Source organism: Balaenoptera acutorostrata, chromosome X (assembly GCF_949987535.1).
Source record: "Balaenoptera acutorostrata chromosome X, mBalAcu1.1, whole genome shotgun sequence".
NCBI classification, from domain to species: Eukaryota; Metazoa; Chordata; class Mammalia; order Artiodactyla; family Balaenopteridae; genus Balaenoptera; species Balaenoptera acutorostrata.
In genome coordinates this window covers 22,394,344-22,407,784 of record NC_080085.1, presented here as the reverse complement: position 1 = coordinate 22,407,784, position 13,441 = coordinate 22,394,344, and the positions used below count along the sequence as shown (strand labels likewise).

The 13,441-nt window shown below is 35.7% G+C and overlaps 1 long non-coding RNA gene across 6 annotated transcripts in view; it reads right to left on the bottom strand.

Annotated features, from left to right (window-relative positions):
• Positions 1-13,441, bottom strand: part of LOC130706545 (uncharacterized) — a 217,974-nt gene that overhangs the window by 79,758 nt on the left and 124,775 nt on the right. For all 6 annotated transcript variants that reach the window (XR_009006763.1, XR_009006765.1, XR_009006767.1 and 3 more), the window contains 2 exons: positions 7,063-7,173; positions 5,982-6,086 (listed from right to left, as the gene is read on the bottom strand). This is a non-coding gene — a long non-coding RNA (uncharacterized LOC130706545). The remainder of the gene's footprint in view (positions 1-5,981; positions 6,087-7,062; positions 7,174-13,441) is intronic.

The following is a 13,441-nucleotide window of genomic DNA, read 5'->3' as shown; positions in this document are numbered from 1 at the left end:
ACCTGACTCTAACCTATTTCTTACCACAGGTCAGATACCACATTTAGCAATCTGATATGACTCATCCAGACTTTTTCTGTGCTATGTGGAATTAATAAAGGCAGAACAATTATTAAAAGTGACAGTCAGGAGTGAAATTCTACCATGTGTTGAGTGAGAATGTTAATTCACGTTTCAAAAAACCTCATCACCAAAGTACAGGCAATATTTCTGACCACATCATAGTAACTGAGCTAAGAAGCATACACCGTAAGATTGGGAGGCTATTACTATCTTCACCAGTAGACAGCCAACAGCTCAAGAAATGAGTTTACTACATTTTAAAGTGCTTTCAATGATCTCATAATTTGAATTGCACTCAACTGTGATCTCTGACAGCTATAGCAAAGTTTTACAGTTTTACGGGTATTTATCATACAAGCATCTGAATGAAAGCACTTCTGATTCAAATTCTAGAAGACACACATCACCAGAAAAAATAAACTTAAATTCATCACCTTTAATTGTGTCAGTTTGCAGCTCATTTTAAAAGTTTTTTTAAAAAGTATTTAAATCCAAATATTTGGCACTATCTCTTCATATAAAGAAATATATCCATTTCAACAATGAGATCCTTAACCAACCCCCCCAAACAAACCCCACTTTCTTTTCTGATAGACAAGTATTTTAAAGTATTCCTACCACTTTAAATTTGCAATGACCTCATCATCCTCATCCTGGTTTCTTGCTTATAGAAAAAGCAGTTCTGTTTTCTCACACTACTTAAATCTTGAGTAAACAACAGATCTTTGCTGAACCTCACTTGGTTCTCTTATTCCTCTCTATTCCTGTTTTTCTCTATTTTGAAATTTTCTAAACATTTTGAAATATCACAAGAAAATAGAAGATACTATCTTACTTTTTAATTTTAGACTAAACTGCAGATATTTGAAGCACCTTTGTGCTTTCAGATAAATTATTGTACAGCTGACCCTTGAACAATGTGGGTTTGAACTGCCTGGAGTCCACTTATACGTGGATATTTTTCAATAGTAAATACTACAGTACTACACGGTCCATAGTTGGTCGAATTGTGGATGCTGAGGAACCCCAATGTGGAAGGCTGACTATAAATTATACATGGATTATACATTGTTCAAGGGTCAACTGTATTGTGCAAATGGTTAATTCCTCCAGAGTACGCTTAGAAGTGTCTCAGTGTCTAAGATAAGATCCCCTGTCTTTTTCTCCTGAAGTTACCTATACAGGTAACTCTTACTTTAAAGTAAAATTGACATCTCAGAGTTTTAAAAATAATTCCCAATGAAACCTAATTGAACAATATTTTTAAGAAAAGTATATTTTCCTTTATACCCAAAATTTATTGAGTGCTTACATATACCATTATCTAACCCAAGTGGTTTGTATGTATAATCTCATTTACCTCTCACCCCCAAAAAAGGAAGAAAAGCTATAAGATAAATTATATTATTATTATGGTTGATATTCTTGTTTAATAAATAAAATAAGGTATAGCGAGGTTAAGTAACTTTCCTAAGACCATGCACTATCAAATGTTGGGGCCAAGATCTGATCCCAGGCAGAGGGACAACGAAGTTCACCTACTTAACTACCACGCCCTATTGTTTCCCAGATTCGTACATATGCCTGTATATTCAAAATACTTCTAATTTATTCACTGCTCCCACACAGGACTCTCAAGAACAATAAGAACTATCTTCAACACCCACAACCTAGAATAATTACTTATAGTAAGCTCCAACTTCCCTAAAGACTGGTTTGTCAAAAAACTAAGTTGACACCATTGACACCAACTGAACATCTTAAGACCAATGGTCCCTACAGGCATATTCCAAAGGAAGATGGAACAGTTTAGGCATCCAAAGTCCAAGGAAAAGATCAGAACTTGGAGATGTGTAGTAGTTAAAAGGGAAGAACAAAATGTGTCTAAGATTCAGGGAAAGCAGGTACAAGAAAGCTAGAAATTAGAGCAAGGGAAGCAAATAATGTAAAGAGCAGATCATCAGTACTTAAAGCTCAGAAAGGATGTTTCTGAACCTTAAGGCACCTACCTTTCCTATTCAGCCCCCCAGAGTCAATGCCAAATAAGCCTGTGTGAAGGCTGGTGGGAGGTAATCATATACTCATGGTCTGCGTGGGCAGGAGGCCAAACCCATTTAAGAAGAAGTTTTCCTCATGCCAGGCTAGCATGGGAGCCCTGGAAAACAGGCAGTGATAAATCAAACACTGTAATACACTTTCAGTGGGGAGAAGGTGCAAAATCAGGTATCAGAGCCACTCCAGGTAAACTTCCCCTACTTACCAGTTTTACATTGGGCTGGCCCTGGGGAATACTCAGTATTAATGGGATCACAATATTAATAGGATTTCATAAAGTTTAGGGATGCATATCTTTAAATTACTTGCTTATCCCCTCCTCCCCACTGCTTTTCCCCTCTCCTTTTCCAATCAGAAATCAACAGAGGAAGGTAAGAAAAGAGGTGTAAAGGTGGAGAGACTGAATTCCTTGGGAAGTCTAGAATAGCCTTAACCAAATGGCAGAATGGAAGAAGACTAGGGTACGGAGATTAGACATGTCCACTGAACAAAAGGGGTCTATTCAGATGAGCTGAGCACTGTGGCCAAGCTGTGCAATGTTCTAGGGCAAATTACCTCATAATTGTGTGCCTCAATTTCCTTAGCTGGAAAAATAGGTGTGACAATGCTTTCTTCACAGGGTTATGAGGAATTGAAATAAGACATGTGACAGTATCTGGTATATCTTAGGCACTCAAAGATGTCAGCTGACTCAATTCTTTCTCTGAACACTCACACAAATGTTTATGTCTCTCTTAAGGCATAATTTACTTCCTACTTGCACTATAGTTATTTCTACATGCATCCTATCTCCTGCACTAGTGTGTAAGCTCACTGAGAGCAGGATATATGTCTGATCCATGAGTATCTTTCTTAGTTGGAATTTAGTAAATGTTTATTTGGATGGATATGCTTAAAACAGAAAAGACCACTGAAAGACAATGGAGTGCATAATAATCAGCCAAGTAAAGATTGGGAATGGACCCTGTCAAATTACCCATGACCTTTTTCACAGAACTAGAACAAATAATCCTAAAATTCATAAGGAACCATAAAAGACCCAGAATTGCCAAAGCAATCCTGAAGAAGAACAAAGCAGGAAGCATAACCATCCCAGACTTCAGACAATACTACAAAGCTACAGTAATCAAAACAGTGTGGTATTGGCACAAAAACAGACATACGGATCAATGGAACAGAATAGAGAGCCCAGAAATAAACCCACACACCTATGGTCAATTAATCTTTGACAAAGGAGGCAAGAATATACAATGGGAAAAAGACAGTCTCTTCTGCAAGTGGTGTTGAGAAAGTTGGACAGTCGCATGTTAATCAATGAAGTTAGAACACACCCTCTCAGCATACACAAAAATAAACTCAAACTGGCTTAAAGACTTAAACATAAGACATGACACCATAAAACTCCTAGAAGAGAACATAGGTAAAACATTCTCTGACATAAATCATACTAATGTTTTCTTAGGTCAGTCTCCCAAGGCAATGGAAATAAAAGTGAAAATAAACAAATGGGACCTAATTAAACTTACCAGCTTTTGCACAGCAAAGGCAACCATAAACAAAATGAAAAGGCAACCTACAGACTGGGATAAAATATTTGCCAACAGTGAGACCAACAAGGGCTTGATTTCCAAAATGTACAGAGAGCTCATACAACTCAACAACAAAAAAACAAACAACCCAATCAAAAAATGGGCAGAAGACCTAAATAGACATTTCTCCAAAGAAGAAATACATATGGCCACTAGGCACATAAAAAGATGCTCAACATCACTAATTATTAGAGAAATGCAGATCAAAACTACAATGAGGTACCACCTCACACCAGTCAGAATGGCCATCATTAAAAAGTCTACAAATAACAAATGCTGGGGAGGATGTGGAGAAAAGGGAACCCTCCTACACTGTTGGTGGGAATGTAAGTTTCTGCGGCCACTGTGGAAAACAGTATGGAGGTTCCTCAGAAAACTAAAAATAGAATTACAATATGATCCAGCATTCCCACTCCTGGGCATATATCCAGACAAAACTATAATTCAAAAAGATACATGCACCCCAATGTTCATAGCAGCACTATTCACAATAGCCAAGACATGGAAACAACCTAAATGTCCATTGATAGATGAATGGATATAGAAGATGTGGTACATATATACAATGGAATACTACTCAGCCATAAAAAAGAATGAAATAATGCCATTTGCAGCAACATGGATGCAACTAGAGATTATCATACTAAGTGAAATAAGTCAGAAAGAGAAAGACAAATAGCATATGATATCACTTATAGGTGGAATCTAAAATATGACACAAATGAACCTATCTATGAAACAGAAATAGAATCAGGGACATAGAGAACAGACTTGTGGTTGCCAAGGGGGAGGTGGGTGGGGGAGGGTTGGATTGGGAGTTTGGGATTAGCAGATGCAAACTGGTATATACAGAATGGATAAACAACAAGGTCCTACTGTATAGCACAGGGAACTATGTTCAATATCTTGTGATAAATCATAATGGAAAAGAATATGAAAAAGAATGTATGTAAATGTATATATGTGTATAACTGAGTCACTTTGCTTTATAGCAGTAACACAACACTGTAGTTCAACTATACTTCAATTAAAAAAAAAAAAAAGGATTGGGAATGGAGATGTTCAAGGTAGGAGATACCTGGACATTCAGTCCAGTGGAGAAAGAGCCAGAAAGTCCTTATAAGTGATAGAGGGACACAGCAAATGGACTGTGTTCATGGGAACCAAGCAAGATGGGACACCATCTTGGGTCTTATGTTTGCGACTTGAGTGTAGTTGAACTAGTAAAAATTTAAACAAAAAAAAATTTGAGCCAAAAAAATCAAGTTACTGGGGGACATGGGAGGAAATAAGTGAACATATACATAATTTTAATGTTAATAAAAATAAATACTTTTTAGAAGTAATGACTGTGGTTCTAGAGTTAGTGAGTTCTAGGTTTGACTCTGGTTACTAGCTATTTAATTGTGGGCAAATTATATAATTTCTCATGTATAATATATGCAGAATAATAGTACCTACTTCAGGGGAATGATGAGGGGATTAAATAAGATAATTCATGCTAAGGCACTGAGCACAGTGGTGGCAATATAGTAAGTACCCAAAAAATGTCAGTTTTAACAATAATAATTATTATCATTATTGCTTTCATTTTACAACTGAAAAATACAGAATCTGGGAAGGTAACATAATTTTTCCAAAGTCATATAGCTAATAAGTGTTGGAACCTGGAATTAAGCCCAGGTTGGACAGCCAGGAAAGCCCACACTGTTAAGACTTACAATATAAGCAGGACGTTTGGACACATGAACAAAACAAAAGAGTACTTCTTAGAACGGCAGAGTTTGCACAGGACTGACCCTGTTGGTGGTGTGTATTCTCTTGACCCACTCTGTGCTAACATAAAGATTAGTCTCATAGGCAGCAGAAGGGTAGCTTAAACCTTAGGGCTCTGGTCCCTAACCCAACCATGGGGGCTGGAAAGAGGTATAAATGGGAGTTAGTTTGGTCACTTCGATCTCCCTTAAATGTTCCTGATAATCTGGCAATCCATCAGTTGGGAAAATATCAACATAAAAACTATTTATTGTTGGGAGGTGGAATAAGAACATGGTCCTTGCATTGATATAAACATGGTTTTAAGTTCTGGATCTTCCACTTACTAACTCAAACTATAGGTGAGTCATTTAACATCTTTAGGGTTCAGTTTTCTCATCTGTAAAATGGCAGTATTAAAAGTAGATAAAATATACGTTAGTTTTGAAAGTTTAATGTAATGTACATGCTGTATACTCAATAAGTGTTAGCTATTCTGGACATATTATTAGTACTCACCCATAACTGGTTCTCCTCTCCTTCTTTGACTCATGGGAGGCTGACTTCCCAGCTGTCTTGAAGTAGGTCTGGCCATAGGAATAGCTCCAGCTAATGAAGTGTAAACTGAAGTGACATAAGTTACTTAGTGGGAGAAAGTATGAAAAGGCCCTACCCAGCCTCCTCTGCTGTGGCAACCCTGGAAGACCATGTTGAGACGGTGTTGTGATAAGTTGGTGCCTCTATCCAAGCCTGGGTCTCTTAGTGACTGTGTGGCACTGGGCTCCTCCTTGCCCTATTTTGGACGTGCACTTTGAGTGAAAAAATAAAACGTTGTTGTATTGTCACTGAGATTTAGCAGTTACCGTGTTATCCTAGCATACTTAAGTCTATCCCATCTAATACAGGTATTATTATCATCATCTATTATCATTATATCGTTCATCATCATTTTCATGGTATCCACCACTGTACTTAGTATATTTTATGTTATGAATTTTGCTCTATTTATATTTTGCAGCACGTTAAATGTAAATTAAAGTAAGTATAGTTTGGGTCAACAATAAGTATGTTTAAATGTTTTGTCACCTTTAACTCACTATCCTATGGGACATTGAAATTCCACACTATGGACAATTCAAGAGGTGAGAGTTAATTTTTTTTAAATTTAAATACCTTTAAAAAGTATGTAAAGTGTACAATATGGCAAAAACTCAAATTCCAAATGGAGGAAAATTTTTTGAAATACTGATTTTACATAAGCCTAGGCATCTATTTCTAAGATACAGAATAAACTTACTTTATTTTTCAAGTAGCTACTGAAAACTTACAATGAGTAGTGAATTGTGTTGGGTGCCGAATGATACAATGATAATTATAGGAAAGGCACAGATAAGTGCCTTTGCACCATTCTTGACAAGACAGTGAAGTCTGAAACCATGGGATGAGAAGAAATGAGATGCAAATAAGACTATGTTAGAATTTTAATTTTATCTAATACTATCAAATGTCAGCATTATACTAGATAGTATTGTATAATATCTGCATTATTTAAAGAACACCAGCTGCTTCAGGATATAACCCCAAAATCTCAGGAACTTACCCAATCAACGTTTATTCCTCTCTCATGCAGAGTCCTGGTCAGGAGGTTCTCCTCCACGTGGTGACTCATGAATCCAGTTTCCAACCATCTAATGGCTGTGCATTTGGCTGGCTGATAAACAAAGAGAAAGAACATGCAGAATGGTAAGAAAAACTTAAGAGCGCAGGCCTAGAAATGTAGCCCAATATATTGTCGAGAGCTAATCAAGTGTCTCCACCCATATGCAATTATGTTGAAACAAGAATATGCAGTAATATGCAATGAATACATATATATGTATATATATGCAGAATTAATAAGGATTTTACATTATTAAATATTGAATTTAAACTCTGGAAAATGAGACTGAGAGTATCCAAAAATACAGAGCAAGCAATAATGTACTAAAAAGTATGGAAAAAATGCTAAGTAGAATGAAGAATGAATCCAGACACTTCAATGTCCATCTAATGGGACTTCCAAAAAGGCAACAAAGAAAGAATTGAGAGAGAAAATATAATGCTTAGAAATTTCTCCAAGCTGAAAATATTCACTATATTCTGGATTGAAACAACCAAAAACTATACTGCAAAGCAGGATTTTAAAACCCATTCCTAGGCACAGTAGAGTGTAATGTCAGACAAAAGATACAGGGAAAAGCGAGATTACTTATAATAGGTAAAAAATTGACATCAAGCTTCTAATCAGAAGTATCTGAAATAAAAAATCTGTGAAGAGAGCTTACAATTAGAAGAGATAAAAAGAGAAAAACTTTGAACATAGAATTGTATATGTAATTAAAGAGTGGGAGAAAGAAAAACATTTTCATACATTCAAGAACTCAAAACCTTAACCATTAAAGAACACGTTCTGAAAGAGCGAGTAAAAGATGTGTTCCAACAAAAAAAGAAAAGAAAATTAGAAGTAAGGAATGGGGTACAAGAAGTAATGGTAAACAAAGCAAAACAAAAAATCAGGAACTCATTAAATCTAAGTATTTATTGTAAAATATCATGCTTATAAAAATCTGGAACTAAAATTCTAAATAGTAGCCGCATTAGAATTTGAAATGATAAGGGGAAAGAGTGGACAATAATGAAACCATGATGAGTTTTTTGTTTTGTTTGCTGTAGAGTTTTAATTACAGATTTACTGGAAAATTATAAGCTAAATATTTGAAAATTTAAGAGCAATTCACAGAATAATAAAAATTAGAATATTAGAAAATTAGAATAGAATGGAAAATTAAAATTTGAAAATAGGAGATGAAAAGAAATAAACAAATTCAATAAATCCAATAAAAAGCCAAAAAGGGAGGAAGGAGAAAATATAGAAAGTATACCACTACACGGAAAAAAATAACAGAAGTTGGCAAAATTAAACTAAAATCATAGTATATATGAAAGGTTCAAAATCGCCCCTTAACTCCTCAGAATGCATTTAAATATTTGAGAGCTTCATCCTTATTTTCAATATACTCTATTAATCCTTAATTATTCAAGTCATTCATTTCTGAAGAGCTTTTGCAGTTGTTTTGAGTTGTGATTTCAGTTTATCTTTGCAGCTTATGACAATGAGGGAAAGACCAACATAAGAGACACTAGTGTTAAGCAGAGAAGGATTTGCAGGGTAGGAGACTAATGGCATAACTCTCTTTTTACTAGTTTTATTGAGATATAATTGGCATATAACACTGTATGAGTTGAAGATATACAAAGCAATGATTTGATAGATGTATATATTGCTAAATGATTAGCACTGCCAATCCCTCTCCAACTCTTCTAACAAATGGAAGAGGAGGCAACACTCCCAAACTCATTTTACAAGGCCAGCATTACCCTGATAGCAAAGCCAGATAAGGACACTACAGGAAAACAAAACAAAACAAAAAAACAACTACAAGACAGTATCCCTGATGTTTATAGATGCAAAGATTCTCAACAAAATACTAGCAAATCTAATTCAACAGTACATTTAAAAGACTGGACACCATGATCAAGTGGGATTCATCCCTGGGATGCAAGGATGGTTCAATATATGCAAATCAGTAAATGTGATATACCACACTAATAGAATGAAAGATAAAAATCATATGATCATCTAATAGCTGCAGAAAAGACATTTGACAAAATTCAACACGTACTCAAGATAAAAATCTCTCAACAAATTGAGTATAGAAAGAATATACTTCAACATAGTGAAGGCCATATATGCATAACTCTTTATTCATTAGCAGACATTCCAATGTTGCAATGACTTTTACTTTCCTATAGAATAACTAAAGAGGGGACTTTGATGATCAACACACAGATAACTAAGACCCAGTATACTCAGTTACTGCTGGCACATCTATATGTTGGCAAAGATATATAGAACATCATCTAAAAGGACATCTACCAATCACACATATGTGGATACTAATAGGGTAGATATCTGTGTCAGTTCAGGGTCAGTTCTGATTTATCTCCTCATCATGGGTCTTATTTTCCTACCACTTTGCATACCTGGTAAATTTTGACTGTATTATAGACATTTCAATTTTTACCTTGTTGGGTGCTGGATATTCTTGTATGCCTAAAACATTCTTCATCTTTGTTCTAGGATGCCATTAAGTTCTTGGAATAGTTTGATTTTTTTCAGATTTTCCTTTAAAGACTTGTTTGGCAGGACCAGGGCAGTGCTCAGTCTAGGGCTTAGTATTCCTTCCTATTAAAATAAGACTCTTCTGTGTATTCTACCTAATTCCCCATGAGTCATAAGGTTTTCCAGTCTGTCTGGTGGAAACAGGCTCTATTCCCAACCCTGTGTGTATATTGAGCACTTTTACCTCTCATGTGAAATATATCAATTCACCTTAAATAACATAATTAGAAATTTTATCTGATCCTATTGGTCCCTTCCTTCCCAGTTTTGATTCCTTTTTATCTTTTTTTTTTAATTATTATTTATTTATTTATTTATTTATTTGGCTGTGTTGTGTCTTCATTTCTGTGTGGGGGCTTTCTCTAGTTGCGGCAAGCGGGGGCCACTCTTCATCGCGGTGCGCGGGCCTCTCACTATCGCGGCCTCTCTTGTTGCAGAGCACAGGCTCCAGACGCGCAGGCTCAGTAGTTGTGGCTCACGGGCCTAGTTGCTCCGCGGCATGTGGGATCTTCCCAGACCAGGGCTCGAACCCGTGTCCCCTGCATTGGCAGGCAGATTCTCAACCACTGCGCCACCAGGGAAGCCCCTCCTTTTTATCTTTTAGCCCTTTAACTTTCCTTTGCATTTGAAAAAGATTTACTTCACTTGTATCATCCTGTCCCCTTTAGCCCTCCAGCTTATTTTCCCATCACTGGACATCTCTGAATGTACTGGGTATCTTTACAGAAAAATGCTGGTAACAATTGAAGAGTTTATTTTATTTAGCTTGCCTTTTTCCTAATCCATTAATAATTGCCTAGCAGGCCCATAACATTGAAAAGTTAGAGACTGAATAGCACATTCTTATTTGTTTTATCCACAGAGAAATAAATCTACTTGTAAGATTTAATCCTACAATCCGTTAAAAACCATCCAAGTGTCATTGACTTCCAACTGAGAAGTCAATGCTTTCAATTTAGGAAGATAATGCACCATCTTTCATGACAAAAATCTTTTTCACTTTTGGGTTTTTAAGAGTATTATCAATAAATATCCATTTAAAGCACACTTAATGTCAGATTCTACAGAACAACCAGGAAGAGTTATTCATCCCAGGTTCATACTATATAAGCTTTTAGATGATGTGCGTGCATGTGTGTATATGTATATGTGTGTTGGATATTATTTACAGAGGAAATAAAATGATTATAAGATCCTCTCTTTTTGATAGGTAGATGGATCAATGAATGGGTGGCATTGAAAAAGACCATAAATTTCCTTAGTACAAAAGGCAGTACACAGAAAAGTTTGTATAGATTTACATCAAGCTAGATACGCAGCAAGTCTAGTTTTTACCACTATCTTTACTATTGACTGAAGTGGCTAAACTCTCACTTTTGTGAGGCTAGAGTAAGGGAGATAAGTGGCCAAGAAACAGGCCTGACAAACAGTGAATCTGTTAACAATGACAGGGAAAAGGAAGGATTCTGGAAACAAAGAAAGAATTCTTTAAGACCTTGACTAGGTGTCAAAACAAGTTTGAAATGAGGGAAATGAGAAATCAAAAAAAGTCTAAAATCACATGTTGGAGTCCTGTAATAAACAGAGAATAATGAGAAGGAGACTTGAGGGAAATGTGTAAAATTCAATTCCTCAGAGAATCATGATGAGACCCTGGGAAAGAGAACAAATCCTTTCATGAAGATAGTATTTAAATCAGGGATATCCATGTACCTGAATTGATTTGAAAGCAATTCTACCAAGAATCAAGAAAGATTAACTGGAAAACATTTACAATATTTCTATGTGCTTATACTGCCTTTTTATTGAGGTATAATTGACATACAGTATTATATTAGTTTCAGGTATACAACATAATGATTCGATATTTGTATATATTGCAAAATGATCACCACAATAACCCTAGTTAACATCTGTCACCATATAGTTAAAAATTTTTATTTTTGTGATGAGAACTTTTAAGGTCTATTCTCTCAGCAACTTTCAAATATGCAATACAGTATTATTAACTATAAGCACCATGCTGTACAACACATCCCTTTAACTCATTTATTTTATAACTGGAAGTTTGTTACAATATTTTAAATCTTATAAGCCTAAATCATAAGTCATAGGTGGAAAATTCATTTTACTTCATTTTTATTTTTTTCAACAAGAACTTCTTAATGATTTTAAGAGAGCCAATTTGTTCAGAAGAGAATATAAAAGGGAGGTGGCTCATGAAGTGAGGAACTTCCTTTCCTTCATACATGCAGCACTGGATAAATAGCTGTATTTCATATGGGTTTAGGTTTAGGCCATGTAAAATGAGTTAATTCTATATCCTTTGTACTCCAAAGATGGCACTATGGGCACACCATCTCTAGGCACACATATCTGTAAGACACACATCACACAAATCTCAAGACATACATACCCACATACCACTGTATGTTCCACCAAAACCCCTAGCAATAGTGGTGCTAGGTTTCCCTCTGAGTCGTTGTTCAAACGGTAAGGAACATTTACATGGGTAATGGAACCCAGTCCATCTCTACTCTCTTGTACATAATCCCCCTAGTGACCACAGCACACTGTTTAAAAGGAATCCCTGAATGTAGTCAGAAGCTATGAGAGAGTTGGATGAACTGGTTCACAAGGGCATTAAACATACCCTTGGAATCATGAGAAACTCTTCTCATGAAAGCTAGTGAAACAGAGAAAGAGGTCAAATTAAAGCCTTTAGAATTGGGATGGCTAAAGATTTTAATCACGATCAGTGAGGTGGTCTATTTCTAAGATGCCTATTTAACCCTAATAGCTTAATCTCTCCGAAACAGAAGATGATAATCTCTCAAAAACAGCACAGAAAAGAGGGTAAAATAGAATATAAGCCCTGGCTATGTGTATGACTGTGTGACCTTGTGTATGTGTAGCTTAGAAAGTAGGCATGAGACGTAAAGCTTACTTTAAGATTGCGATCTTGATCGCCTAAGTTTTAGGCTGTAGGTTAGTTTCCATATATATTTAAATTATTCAATGGAAGTTCTTATGAAAAGGATTGTGTAGTCCAAAGGAATTCCTGCTGCTTATATTAAAATGCTTGCTATGCTCCTCTACGATATTTCCAGGGGCATTTTTTGTTTGTTTCTTGGTAGAATGTCTGTAAGAGGGTGACATACTCTCACCAATGTACAAATATTTGTTTCACAGCTGTGAAGAAAGTATAATGAGAGAATAGGAAAGTAAAACAAACAGTAAATAGGACCGCACATGAAACCCTGAAATGTGCTGCCACCATAAATGAAATATGTATTTAATGATTCCATAATTACCATGATTGAAAAGGTAATATACATAGAAAGCTTTAAAAACCTATTGCATACTCCCCAGAATAAATAACTTGGCTAATACAAAATTATTCACTTTTTCAATAGAAAATTGTGGGGAAATTTTCTTTATCAATATCATCTTTCTTCTTTGTTGTTATACATATACATTGTCATAAATTGAAAAATTTGAAAGAGAGTAAGTTTCCCACTTAGAAGGAGCACTGTTAAAGTGGCATTAGCTACTTCATTTTTAATGAACTGTTGGTAAAATTAATATCAGAGAAGGCCGGTAATACTGATAATTATAAAAAACAGAATGATACAGTGCCCACCCTCGAGACACACACAGCTACATACACTCTACCAAAACTCCTAGCAATAGCAGTGGTAGGTCTCCCAGCAAGATGGTGGCTGGCTCAGGTCATTTTGATTAACATACCTCCATT